The 13,577-nt window shown below is 60.1% G+C and overlaps 2 long non-coding RNA genes across 2 annotated transcripts; both read right to left on the bottom strand.

Moving 5' to 3' along the window:
• Window positions 1-177: 177 nt before the first annotated feature.
• LOC125962882 (uncharacterized) lies at window positions 178-6,745 on the bottom strand. Its single transcript, XR_007474699.1, has 3 exons — window positions 6,129-6,745; window positions 5,651-5,812; window positions 178-4,032 (listed from the first exon to the last, which is right to left on the bottom strand). It is a non-coding gene; the product is annotated as an uncharacterized LOC125962882 (long non-coding RNA).
• A 2,160-nt stretch (window positions 6,746-8,905) lies between these two features.
• On the bottom strand, window positions 8,906-10,273 carry LOC105748942 (uncharacterized). The gene is made up of 2 exons (XR_007474698.1): window positions 10,175-10,273; window positions 8,906-10,069 (listed from the first exon to the last, which is right to left on the bottom strand). It is a non-coding gene; the product is annotated as an uncharacterized LOC105748942 (long non-coding RNA).
• Between the last annotated feature and the right edge of the window lie 3,304 nt (window positions 10,274-13,577).

Below are 13,577 nucleotides of genomic sequence, written 5' to 3'. Positions count from 1 at the left end.
GGATCTCCAGGCCCGGCCCCCTCCCACTGCCCTGGCACCCAGGGGGTCCCGACTCGGGTCCCATCTGCACTGGCCTCCTCTGCCTCCCTGAGTTCAGACCAATGTGGGGCAAGGGGTGTGTCGTGCCCCCAGAACAGGGCCTGACGCTAGTGTGCTCATCCCAGACCCCACCAGCAGCGGATGCTGTCCCAGGGAAGGGCCAGGCCATGGCCAGGCTACAGGAGGTAAAGTGCTGGGTGGGAGGACCAGATAAGCAGGACCTGAAATCACAGCAAGCCCTGGCCATCCCTCAGACAGCTTAAACGTGCCACCATCCCCTGAGGAGGGACTGTCACCAGGCCCCCCGCCCCGGGGGGGCAGGCTGTGGGTCTCCAGGCCCCTCAGTGGGCAGGTGGCAGCAGGTGGACGCATTCAAGGCACTGGCCACAGAGTCTGCCCCATCCCCACTCCAGTGACAGGTGTCTGCGCCTGTCCTGCCCTACCTCCTTCTTGCCATCGGTGTGCAAGGGCAATCCCAGCCGCTCAGGTCACCGTTCCTCTGCAGCCCTGTTCAGGGCCTCCCTCACCTCTGTGCCCAGTGCCCCACCCCGAGCCCTCCATGCTTTTCCGCCCTCTGCACGCAACTCTGAAGTCCCTCCTGCGGCCGCACAGCCACCCTGCTCCTCCCCTGGGTGGCAGCCAGCTTCACCCCCCGGATGCGGGGAAGGGCCTTAGAGCCAGCCAAGACTCAAGCTTTCAGGCCTCCTCTCCCAACTGGGCAGCTGAAAACATGCTGGCCATGCCCCCTTCTGGAAGCACTTTCTGGGCCACCATGAGCTCAGATTCAGATCACAGTTGCTTCCCAGCATGAGCTCAGGAAGGGACAGGAAGACGAGCAGGCAGGGGCGAGTGGCAGCTCCCCAACACCCAGACCCAGGGCCCCCCAGCCTCCAGCCACTCGTCCCCAGCATGCAGGGGGCAGGCAGAGCAGGGGCAGCCACTGGTCTGCAGGAAAGGGGCATGGTGCCCAGCGTTACTGCCCCTGGGCTGGCCTACGGCCAGTCCCTGGACACTCTACTTCTAGAAGCTGCTCAGGTGGAGAAGGGGCAGAGGCAGGCCCAGAGAAGTCCAGCCGCAGTTGGGGGGATAGAGATGGTCCCCCCCCAGGCACCGCCTTCTCCCTTCGGCCCACCAGACGCCCCTCCCGCCGACTCGCCCAGAGCCTCCTGCCTGCTCCCTCTACCAGTCCGCCAGGAGGAGACAGTCCTGTCTCCCAACCTTTCCGAACCCCGCCTGCTGGACGGGCCCCCATGGGAGAATGGCCCCAGAGCCAGGCTGAGCTTAACCGGGAGGCTCCGTCCCCACCGCGGATTCCACATCACACCCAGGCAGCCATGAGGCATGCTAGGCGTCAGCGGCGGAAAAGATGCCACGCTGGAGGGGGGAAACGGGACCCTGACGACAGCCCTGAGGACAGAGGCCACGGGACACACCAGGCCTGAGCCTGAGGCCCGCCCAGGCAGGGGTCAGGAGGGAGCGTGACTGGGCTGCCATCCCTGCCAGGGCTTCTGGTGGGTGGGGAACAGGCAGATGGCACCAGGAAAAGGACCACCGAGACCCCATCCTGCTGGGGAGAAATGGCTTGGGACCTGGCCCCACTGAGCAAATCCCCCAGAGGACACCCCGGCTGCTAGGAGACGGGGAAGTGCAAGGCCTGGGCCTCAGCCAGGTTCCCACGCAGGGTGTCCAGCCCGGGCCACCCACCCAGAGCCAGCAGGGGTGGTGGCCCAGCTCCAACAGGCCCCACGCCCACGCCCGAGCCCCGCTCACCAGCAGGTGCCAGGAGCAGAGACGAGGTCCCGGCCACACGCCTTCCCCCAGGCTGGCCCCATCTCACCTACTAAGTCTAGGGACGGGGTGGCTGGTCACCCCAGTTGGGAGCAGCCCCCCATCCTGCAGGTCCAGCTGCGGGCAGGGCAGGGCAGGGGGATGGTGGAGCTGACCACCCACACCCCACCTGGAGGCTGGCCAGCCTCCACCCCTGCTCTGGCCACACCTCTGCGCCCGCCCGACCCTCCGTGCTGCCCGCTCCCCCAGGAGGATGGGAGGGACCGGGCTGAGGAAAGGGGAGCACCGGCCCCTCAGGATGGGACTGCCGCCCACCCGACAGTGAGGGAGCCCCAGCACTTCAACAAGGGAGACAGTAGTCTGGAGACCCTTGGGATTCCCGTGCAGGCCCCCAGCACGGGCGGCCTCACCCAACGCCAGGGCGCAGGGCCAGGGTGCTCCAGGGCAGCCACCTCCACACCCCCCAGGAACCCCGATGAAGCCAGTGATGGGAGTGTGTGTGTGTGTGTGTGTGTGTGTGTGTGTGTGTGTGTGTGTGTCTGGAAGGTCCCCACAAGCCCAGCGAGGCCGCAGCCAGGGGAGCAGGACTGAGGAAAGCGCTAAACGATGGGCGGGGCTGGGGGACTGCCCTGGGGTCAGAGCACCTACTGAGGACGGTCCAAGTACTGACGCCGGTACTCAGCGGGGGGAGGCACCCAGGTCCTCGGGCGGGCGGAGAGGGTGAGGGCCAAGGATGAGCACTGCAGGTGGGTGGCGGCCGGGTGGGGACAGGGCCTGGCCGCTGCCCTGATTATGCCCATCCACAGAGCAGGCCTCTAGGAAGAGCTCCCTCGGGCAAGGGAGGACCAGCGCCCACGCAGTGCCCTGGGCCCCCGTGGGCAGGCCGCCTCAGAGGGAAGACCGCAGGGAAGCCGGGCCCGCCTTGTCGTGCCTTCTGCCCAGGGCTGAGGGACTGGAAGATGGCTCTACTTAGGGGGACAGTCAGATGGCCCAGGAGTGTGGGGCTGCAGCGGGCCCGAGCGTCTCCCGGAGCCCCAGGACCCCGCGGCCCCACATCGCGGCCGGAGGGTGTCCCCGGCAGCCACCACCACAGCCACAAGGCCGGGCCCAGCAAGCACGGCCTCGGCCTCAGCCTCTGCTCCTGGGACGGAGACAGAGAGCCCGGCTCTCCCGACACCCACGGTCCTGGGGTTCAAGAAGTGCATGGCGGCCTCGGACGGGGCCGGAGAGCTGTCGCCAAGGGCCCCGGCGTTGCCCAGCAGCGAGAGCCAACAGGAAAGGCACTCACCACCCACAGAACCTGCGTGACAAATTCAGAGCCACCAAGCGTGTCATCAGGGAGTCACGTCTGACTCCCAGGCAAGAAGGATGCGGCGGGCACCTCTCCCTTGGCCACAGTGGGAGCTCCTTCTTGGGACCAAAGGGACACTCGCCTGCCACCCCGGGCTGGCGCCTGCCACTGCTGAGCCGTCACAGCCCAGCCCGGGGCTACCTGGCATGGTCACTGAGGACAGGGGCTCGCCAGCCTGCACCCTCACAATGGGGCCCACCCTTCTCTGCTCCCTGCCCCTACCCACTTCCCAGCTGCACGGTGGGAGGCTGGCGGGGCGGGGAGGGGAGCTGGGAGAGGAGGGCCTGCACCTATGGGCACAAGAGAGGCCACCCCAGCCTCAGGCAAGGTAGCTGCCCCCGCCCCCACCCCACTGAGAAGGAGAGGGGGCGGGGACCTTGGAGGTCGGGGAGCACTGGGGCCCAGGCCTGGGTGTGCACTTGCATGGCCCTGGCAGTGGATGGGCTGCTGTGATGAGAAAGCGCTTCTGGCCCCCGCGCCCATGGCAGCGCAACTAGCCAGGATTCCCATCAGGGCTGCAAACTCCTGGGCAGAGGGCACGCACCGCTGGCTCTGTGGGCCACGCTGGGGTCCTGTCACATGTTCTTTCTTTCCTCTGGCTTTTTTTTTTTTAACTTTTGTTTTTAAAATTTTATTTATTTTTGGCTGTGGTGGGTCTTCGTCGCTGCACGCGGGCTTTCTCTAGTTGCGGTGTGCGGTCTTCTCACCGCGGTGGCTTCTCTCGTTGCGGAACACGAGCTCAGGTACGCGGGCTTCAGTAGTTCAGGCTCGCGGGCTCAGTAGCTGTGGCGCACGGGTTTCGCTGCTGCGCGGCACGTGGGATCTTCCCGGACCAGGGCTCGAACCCGTGTTCCCTGCATGGGCAGGCAGATTCTTAACCACTGCACCACCAGGGAAGGCCCTCTTTCTCTGGCTTTTTGTGTGTTTTGTCTGCAACCGTTTAAAGGTGAAAACCCACTGTGCCCTTGCAAACACAGGCCCTGCTTCTCTGGGTCCCGGGCTGGAACCTGCCACCCCCGCTCAGACAAAGGACGCATTCCCAAGGGGCCTGTGCGGACCAGGAGTCCCGCACACAGATTCTGGAGCGAGGACACTCCTCTGAGCCTTCGCATCCGCCATGAACGCGAACAAGCTACGCCCTAGCGGGTACCGTCCCCTCCTCCGCTGTTCCTGGGTTGACCCGTGTAAGCCATAAAATTACAGCAGAGGTGAGGGGGTGTCACTTCGAGGTGAAGTTCTTAGAGAAACACTGAGGCTCGATCTCGGGGCTGCTCTGTACTAGGTCGTGGGCTCTGGCAAAGCCCCACCCTGAGCACCCCTAGGGAGAGGCCCGGTGGGGAGGCCCGAGGCCCCGCCACAGCCACGCAAGCCATCTTGGAAGCAGAGCTGCCCCCGCCCATCCCCACACCCTAGGCAGACCATGGGGCTGTGGCCCCAGCGGAGGCCTCGACTGCAGCCTGTGATGGACCCCAAGCCGGAAGCCCCCAGCCAAGCCTTCTTGAGTCCTGTCCTTCACACACGCGGGAGATGACGACGGTTGGCTGTGTTAAGGTGCTACGATTGGGGTAATCTGTTATGCAGCAATGGGTAACTAATACACGATCATTTTAAATGGAGAAGACCACTCCAAGTCAGTCTGAAGCAAACAAACCGACGAGAAGCCCCAGAAGCCATCAGGAGAAGCCTGGAAAGTCTGATGACACAAGCACTAAAATCGTATGCCTGGCCAACACAAACCGCAAACCACAAAGTCAAGACACAAGTGACAAAGTGGGGCAAAAAAATAGTAGCAAGACGTGACTCAGGGCTCGTATCGTTAACGCATAGAGAGCTTGAACCAGTCAACAAGGAAAGCTCAACGACGCCAAGGAAAAGGGGGTGCAGGAGGGGACCGCGGAAAGTGCAAGCCAAAGGCTACCCCCCATCTGATCCCACAGCCGGAACGTGCTCGAGCGTTGGGGTCCCAGAGCTGCTGGTTCCGGGCACACATGGTGCCTAGTGACTGGCACTGCATTTGCTCTGCGCCTCCAACTAGAAGGCGGGCGATCCTGGAGCCGAACAAAGACCAGCCACCGCAAAGACTGGCCAAAACGGTGGGTGGTGGCGCTGGGCGTTGGGCAGGTCTGGGCAGCATCACCCAGGAGCTGGGAGACCCTCTTGGTGAGGAACGTTTGGCAGGAAAGGCGGCGGCGGCGGCGGCTGGAGAGGACTGGCCACGCCCACAGACCAGACAACTGTCAGGGCAGTTCCCGGGCAGACAACCCCCTTTCTGGCCTCCACGCTCCCCCAAATCCACACTCTTGGTCTCAGGGCCCGTGTTCCTTTCCCACCTCTGAGCTCGGCGGTCAGGTCTTTTTCCTCTGCCTCATCAGAGAGTTCTTCCCATCCCCACGCCCAGGCCTCCGCCCCTCCCTCCTAAGTGTCCAGATGTTATCAGCCCCAGTCGGGGAACTGCTGAGCACGTGTACAAACCTGACACCTGATCCTGCCGGGGTGCCGGGGGGGGGGGGGGCGGGGGGGCGGTGCGCTGTGGCCCACATCCTCAGGCGGGGAAGGGTGCAGGCTGCTCAATGGGAAGCCCCAGATCTCGCGAGAGCCAGCATCCTCCTGGCGCTTCCCAGGCCCGTGGGGACCCTGCAGAGGAGCCAGTCTGGGGTAGGGCAGGGGGCACACACCTAGGAGTCTCAGCCCTCTAGAGCAGTGCTTCTCACAGTGGGGTCCCTGGCCAGCAGCAGCATCACCCAGGATTGCTGGACTAGCAAATTCGCAGGCCCCACCCCAGGTGTGCCAGATCAGAGCCTCTGGGGTGGGGCCCTGCAACCCAGGGTTGAACGCGCCCTCCAGGTGTTCCTACGCGCCTCTCAGCGTGAGAACCAGCACCGGGATGGACGGTTCCTCATCGCACCCTCTTCTAGAGAAGCCATGAGCTTTCTCTCTCTGCGGGGCTCACCTTGACCTCCCAGGTGAGAGGCAGGCAGGCAGGCACCCACAGGTTGTCCTGGAGAACAGGCGTGCTTGGGCAGGATTCCTTCCCAGCAGGCCACACGTGTCAAGTGACATGGGGAAGACTTTGTTACTTCGTGCCGTCCCCCCCTCCAGCAGCATGGACAGACACCCCTGGCCGACACCAAGTTTCTGGGCACGGCCGCAGCTCTGCCCACCTCTCCCTGGATACCACGTGTGTGTGGAGGGGGGCGGGTCCGTGCTTCACAGGGAACCGTCCGAATCACACTCAGGGGCGCTGGAACACAGTGGGCCAGGCAAGGGGTGGGGTGGCGGGAGGGTGCAAGCTCTCAGGATCGCGGAGCCAAAGGCCCCCGGTGACTCGGGGAACGGGGACTCTGGCCAGGCCCAGGACCCACAGGGGTGGGGGGCGGAGTCCGGGGAAGCTGGGCGGTGACCACAAGGCCGGGCCGTTGTCCCGGCGCGTCGAGCCCCGCCCTGACCGCCCCCACGCGGGTCTCCTCACTTCCCCTCAGCGCGCCCACCGTAAGCCGCGGAGCACCGCTTTCCTGCCCACCCCTTCCAGCTGGCTCCGCCAATGACCAAGCTCGACTCGTGACGAGACCCGCCCCCAGGAAACCCGGCCCTTCTGGTGTGACGGGCACCTCCTTTGCCCAATCAAAACAAGCAGACCCCCCCCCGCGCCCCTCTCAGCTCTGCCCCCGCGCGGCCCTCTCAGCTCTGCCCCCCCCGCGGTTTTTCTTCAGCCGGCGACCGGGTCGGCTGCGGGCCTCTAGGTGTCCCTGCCGGGAGAGCAGGGACTGTCCGTGCAGAGTGGCGCGAGTGGTCCGATGTGTACACGCTAAGCCCTGCTTGTGTGCTTTTGGTGTGAACTTGTATTCGGAAGGAATTAAGTTCACAGGAAGTTACAGAGAAACGTCCAAGAGGCCGGAGCACCTCCCGCAGTTCCCCCAGCGTCAGCCTGTTGCACAGCTGGTGGGACCGCACACCAGGAAAGGGCATTGGTGCCAGCGGAGAGCTGCTCCGGGTTTTATCCCCGTGTGTGTGTGTGTGTGTGTGTGTGTGTGTGTGTGTGTGTGTGTGTGTAGGGCTCAGGTGACCCCCACTGCCATCAGTATCCAGCCCGTCCCCTCACAAGGACCCCTCCTGTGGACCTTTCGTAGCCACAGCCCCCTCCCTCCTCCTCCCAACCCATGGCAACCGGATTCTATTCTCAGCTCTGTAATTTTGTCATTTGAAGACATTACATAAGGACTGCCCTGGCGGTCCAGTGGTTAGGAGTCCCCGCTCTCACTGCCAAGGGCGGGGGTTCCATCCCTGCTCCGGGCCGGAGCTAGGATCCCGCGAGCCACCCAGGGCTTTTTTTCACTCACACACTGCTCTTGAGATCCATCCATCGGAACGGTTGCAGGTATCAATAGTTAGTTCTTCCTTTGTATTGCCAGCTGTCGTCCGTGGTTGGATCAGCCACAGTTTGTTCAGGCCTTCACCCGCTGAGGGACATGGTGCCGATTCCCACTTTAGGCTTCTACAAATAAATCTGCTATGAACATTCGTGTACAGGTTTTCCTGTGGTCAGAAGTTTCCATTTCTTTGGCAGGCCTGCCCAACAGTGCAACTGCTGCGTTCTAAGGAGGTGGAAGTTTAGCCTTGGAAGAAACTGCCAATTTGCATTCCACAGTGGCTGGACCATTTTACACGTTAGCAACCCGCATATATTTAAAGCACATAATTGAAAGTTTTTACAGAACATTATCTTAAGCAAGACTGTTAACAGTTCTGTTTCTCACTTCTAAGTATGTTCTTGTATGCAATCACCAACATAGTTATACTCACACAGTTTTAAAAAACACAAACCCTGTACATACAATTGTGATTTTCTTTTAACTAGCAATAATATAGCTTCGAAATTCTTCCATGTCAGTACAGAAACATCTAGCTCATTTCTTCTCTGGCCACGCGGTATTTGATAGAGTACGCGCCCTATAATTTACATAACAAATCCCCAACTAATGAACTTTTACCTTTTCCCTTCTTCTTCTTCTTCTTCTCCTTTTCCTTTGTTTTTGCTACCTGCTCTGAACATGTGTCAATGTCACCCTAGAATAATTACCTGTAAGTGGCCCTGCCAGGTCAAAGCCTATGGACATTTACAGTTTTAATGGACAGCACATAATTGCCTCCCCAAAAGACCCTGCTTGTCATACACTTGGGCTGTTAGTCCTTTGTTCCATGTGTTGTAAATATTTTCCCTCAGTCTGTCTCTTGTCTTGAAAGACTAGGCTGGCTGGTTTGGGCTGTCAAGAAGCTATACAATTTATTTTTTGCGGTACGCGGGCCTCTCACTGTTGTGGCCTCTCCCGTTGCGGAGCACAGGCTCCGGACGGGCAGGCCCGGCGGCCATGGCTCACGGGCCCAGCCGCTCCATGGCATGTGGGATCTTCCCGGACCGGGGCATGAACCCATGTCCCCTGCATCGGCAGGCGGACTCTCAACCACTGCGCCACCAGGGAAGCCCGAGAAGCTATACAATTTTATATGAGCAAATTTATTAAACTCTCAGTTGATGATTTCTGGGTTATGTATCTTGGGCACAAAGGCCTCCTCCCTCGTGTGAGGAGAGTGTTGTGACTGCGGGGGGATGGGGCGGGCGGGATTTCTGAGTTCCATAGCAAATTCCTCATTGACCCTGGCTGGCATTCGGCCTGCCGGCTGATCACTCTGTGTGTGTGTGTGTGTGTGTGTGTGTGTGTGTGTGTGTGTGTGTGTGTGTGTGTGTGTGTGTGTGTGCGCTTGCGCTTGTGCGCGCAGGGCGGCAGATTGGGGGAGGTGGTGTTTGTCACATGACCCCACGTTATGTAGACCGGGACTGGGGGCAGTGCCTCTCAGACACCCAGCCCCTGCCCTCCAGGGTGCCAGTCCACTTGGGGAGAAGACAAGGAAATGTGTAAGGAGAAGAGTTTAGCTATATTATTTAAGTGCATAGGTGGCCCGCAGGGGAGCGAGGGAGATCCATGGGGGAAACCTCAAATGGAATCAGTGGGGTGGCTGGGGCCGAGGCTGGGCCTGGGAGAGGAGCTGCGGGCAGGCTTTCCGAGGGGCTCAGAGTTAATGGGCCGCAGAAGGTGAGAGAGCAGAACTGAAATCCGCCTGAAAGCAGCGCTCTTGAACGGTCACCTGCACAGTGAAAAGGAAGGACAGGGCTGTACGAAGAAGTGGGTCCATCCCAGCATGGGTCTGAGTGAGCAGGAGAGGAGCCCCTGCCCCCATCATCCACAAGCTGGGGCTGCCTCCCCCCCCCCCGCCGCAGACAGAGGGGCTTCAGAGAACCGCAGGCTGAGAGAGACGATGCCCAGTGCCCCCCATCGTGGTAGTACTGCTGGGCTCCCCGAAGAGCAGTCGCTCCCTGGAAGGGGACACCTCACCCCCGGCTTCCCCCTCGGGACTCCCAGAGGCCCAGCGGAAGACGGGTCTGCCAGCTCAAATTGAAGACACCGCCCACCCTCATGGAGCATCGGATGGACGACTGGCCCTGTCAACGTCCTGTCCCCAGGGCATCCCTATCAGAGGCCAGATAATATAGTTTTCAGTGAGGGCTGCGAGTGCCGGCTCCGTGCCTGGACTCGTCCATTCCACCCTCGCGGTGGCCCTAGGAAGTTGGGAGCATGTCATCCCCATTCTCCAGATGAGCAAATGAGGCCAACGTGACAGAAGGGTTGAGGAGCTTGTTCTGAATCACTAGCTAGCAGGTGGCCGAGGCGAGGTGTGGATGAAGGACACTGGCCTCTAAGCCTGACGTCCTTTTGCGGGGAGGCGCTGCATCTGGATTGCTCCCTCACAGGGAGGCTCCCGGGCGTGGTGGGTGTGGCATGTCAGCTTGTCCTGAAGGCATCAGAGGTGAGTCCTGGTGACTATCCCCGCCCTGGCCTTGGGCCAGCCCATAAAGGAAGGAGGGTGAGAAAGAGAAACACCTTCTACTCTTGTGCTTAATGGGGGGGGGGGGGCGGCCTCTGAAACACAGACTGACATTACCTTTGGATTCTCCTGAGATCAGAGCAGTTCTCATGGCTATTTACAAGTCGTTTGCATTACTGTGATAGAAGGCTACTCCCACTCCCCAAATCTTCAGCAGCCTCCCAGACACAAAACAAAGATACCAAGGAAGGAATCACAAAGGTAAGACTAATTTTAAAAGCCCAGGCCGATTTGAAGAAGAAAAAGAACTTTAGGAATTAAAAACAAAGCCACAGTCATTGAAATAAAAATCTCAACAGATGAATGGAACCACAGATCGGATGCCACCGAAGAAGGAAGCAGTGCCCTGGAAGATCGGTGGTGCCTGGGAAATCGCCTCCTGCCCCTCCTGTCCCGTTCCCCCTCTTAGCGATGCTGCTGCTTTCTCCTTCCCTGAGAAACTGCCGCAGCCCCTCCTCAGAGATCCAGCCTCTGTTCTTCAAGGCCCCCTATCCTGCCTTCTAGGCTTCAGATGACCTCAACCCCCTCCCTTTTCCCCAGGCTCCGGGGCTGGGGGGCAGCTTCTTCCTGTACCATCTCTGTTCCTCCAGCCCTCCGATCCCTGGGTAACCTAGTGGGGCTCGAGGCACCCATGACCTGCGGGGGCCTCACCACTCATCAAGCTCTCCCCTGCGGTTGACTGGGATGAAGGGCCAGTGCAGCAAGTGCCCAGGGGAGCCGCAGCGGCTGCTGCCCTGAACTGTCGTGGAGGGGACGCTGGGGATCAAGGCTGTGTGTGGGGTGACTCCACAGTGTCCCCGGGAGTGCACGGAGAAAAAACTGACAAGGTCCGATTCCTTACCTCTCAGCTCAAGGCACAGTATGCCAGCCAGAGCACTTCCATGGCAGCCCTAAAAATTCTCTTCCTCCTGTAACCTGCAGGGCTGACGGTACTGGAAATCAAACACTACAAACACAAACGAAACCTGCATCATTGTGCGGGTTGCAGAATCCCAAGGTCACCTGAATTCCCAGCCTCTCCATGTTTCTCGTGTGAAGGCTACGGCACTGGCTGGAGGAGTGGGACCCTGAAGCCTAGAATCGGGACATCGGGTTGCCCTCGGTGGAGGCTGACAGTCGGGAAGCCCCCGGTCCCCTGCAGCCTCCCTTGCGGGTGGAAGTAGCCTGCCCTCCCGTCTCTGGCAGGCTGCTGTTCTCTCCCTTGAGGACTGTGTCATCACCTCACCTGGCGCAGATGCCTTGCAAGGGGACACCCTCTGTCCTCCACACCTGTGCCACCCCACCCTGTTGCCATTAGACCCATAACTGGGGCCTAATCACAGCATGATCCAGGGGGACAGACCAAAGCCTGACCCTAGAGGAAAGAGCGTCATGCGTCAATACATATTTTCCATAAGGATATTAAAAAATATTTTCCAGACTTCACTGATATCTACCAACTGAACTGTATTTGAACGTTTGTGGTAGTAGGTTCTCAGGGTGTGCGACTCAGTAGGTGAGGTGGGCCACTCGATGGGGTGGATTAACTGATAGCGTATTTACTAGAGGTTCCAGATTAAGAGTATTAGGACAGGGGCTTCCCTTCCCTGGTGGCGCAGTGGTTAAGAATCCGCCTGCCAATGCAGGGGACACGGGTTCGAGCCCTGGTTCGGGAAGATCCCACAGGCCGTGGAGCAACTAAGCCCGTGCGCCACAACTACTGAGCCTGCGCTCTAGAGCCCACGAGCCACAACTACTGAAGCCCGCGCGCCTAGAGCCCGTGCTGGGCAACGAGAAGCCACCGCAATGAGAGGCCCGCACACCGCAACGAAGAGTAGCCCCCGCTCGCCGCAACTAGAGAAAGCCCGCGCGCAGCAACGAAGACCCAATGCAGCCAAAAATAAATAAATAAATAAATTTTAAAATAAGAAAAGTATTAGGACATACAGCTGGTGTGTAGTCTAGCACCTCACATGCTTGGCTTGGACCTACTACTGACCTGCATTTCATGGGTTTTGATGCCAGAAATGCCCTGACAGGAGGTGCAGGACAGAATCCCTAGGCTTAGGGAGAGAGGAATTTGAGAGTACATTCATCATATCCAGCCTGAACACTCCATCCCCCAACTGTGTTCCAGGGATAGGTCCAGAAGCAGCTCTTTTCAGCAAGGTGCTGAGAGAGCCATTAGCGCAGGAACACGAGCGGAAGGACCAAGGACCCCAGGAACAGTCTGGCACGTTCCAGGAAAAGCAAGAATGACGGGCTGGAGCCAGGTGAGCAAGGCGCAGAAAATGAGCCTCTAGGGCTTCCCTGGTGGCACAGTGGTTGAGAGTCCGCCTGCCGATGCAGGGGACACGGGTTCGTGCCCCGGTCCGCGAAGATCCCACATGCCGCGGAGCAGCCGGGCCCGTGAGCCATGGCCGCTGAGCCTGCGCGTCCGGAGCCTGTGCTCCGCTACGGGAGAGGCCACAGCAGTGAGAGGCCCGCGTACCGCAAAAAAAAAAAAAAAAAGAAAGAAAAGAAAATGAGCCTCTAAGAAGGAAATAGTTGGGCAGCCTGCTACAGGACTGCTTGATGCGTATAACCCTAAATCCTCTAGTTCTGGGAGCAAAAACCTGACTTGAGTTGCCCCCGTGGAGAGTTACACCTTCTCACCCAGTTTCCAGACCCAGAGCCCCCTGATGGAAGGGGAGGCTGTGTTCCCTGGGAAGGACCTAGTTGCAGCATTGCTGGAAGTGCACAGCGCAAATCTTCCCAAGCCTTCCTAAAGGACCCATTCACTAAAGTGAAAGGTCGTCCTGGAGAAGAACAGGTGTGTCACACCTGTCAAGTGACATGGGGAAGACTTTGTTACCTTCTTGCTATCCCCAGCTCTAGAAGCGTGGGCACCTCTGGCGGATACCTAGATCCCTGGTGGTATGGGTACTAGCTCTGGACACTTCTCTGGATGTATTCTTGGGCGGGCGGGGGGAGGGTCCGTGCTTTACCTTAGAACATCTCAGAGGCACACTCAGGAGGCGCTGGAACTCAGTGGGCGGTGAAAGAACTGTGTGTGGGGGTGGGTGCCACATTCTGGGCCCCGGGAGTGTGGAAGCTCCCAGGAGTACAGATCAAGGCAGCTCTCAGAGGCCAGGACTGGGCCCAGCCGGACAAGGAGTGACGGTGCTCGTTTGCCATCTGGGTGGGGTCGCCACCTTCCTCTTCCCCTTCTCCAAGTCACCCTGGGGAGCACAACGTCTCTTTTCTCTGCCGGGTCAGGGCGGGCCCAACGGTGCTCACGGGCTCTCCTGAGCCCTGGATCTTGCGGGGCGGCTTTTTCTTGGCCTTTCTCGCGGGAGGGCACAGACCTCCTGGGGCCGACGCAGGCCCCGCCCCGGGTCTCCAGGAAAGGAGGACTTGGCGTACAGCTCGAAAACAAGAGGGCTCAGGACTCTTCGGTTATGGCGGGCGGGGGGGGGGGCGGGGGGGCGCTGCGGAGGCG

This window comes from Orcinus orca, chromosome X, assembly GCF_937001465.1.
Source record: "Orcinus orca chromosome X, mOrcOrc1.1, whole genome shotgun sequence".
Taxonomy (NCBI): Eukaryota; Metazoa; Chordata; class Mammalia; order Artiodactyla; family Delphinidae; genus Orcinus; species Orcinus orca.
The sequence above is the reverse complement of the archived record's forward strand: the minus strand, read 5'-3'. Positions and strand labels throughout refer to the sequence as shown.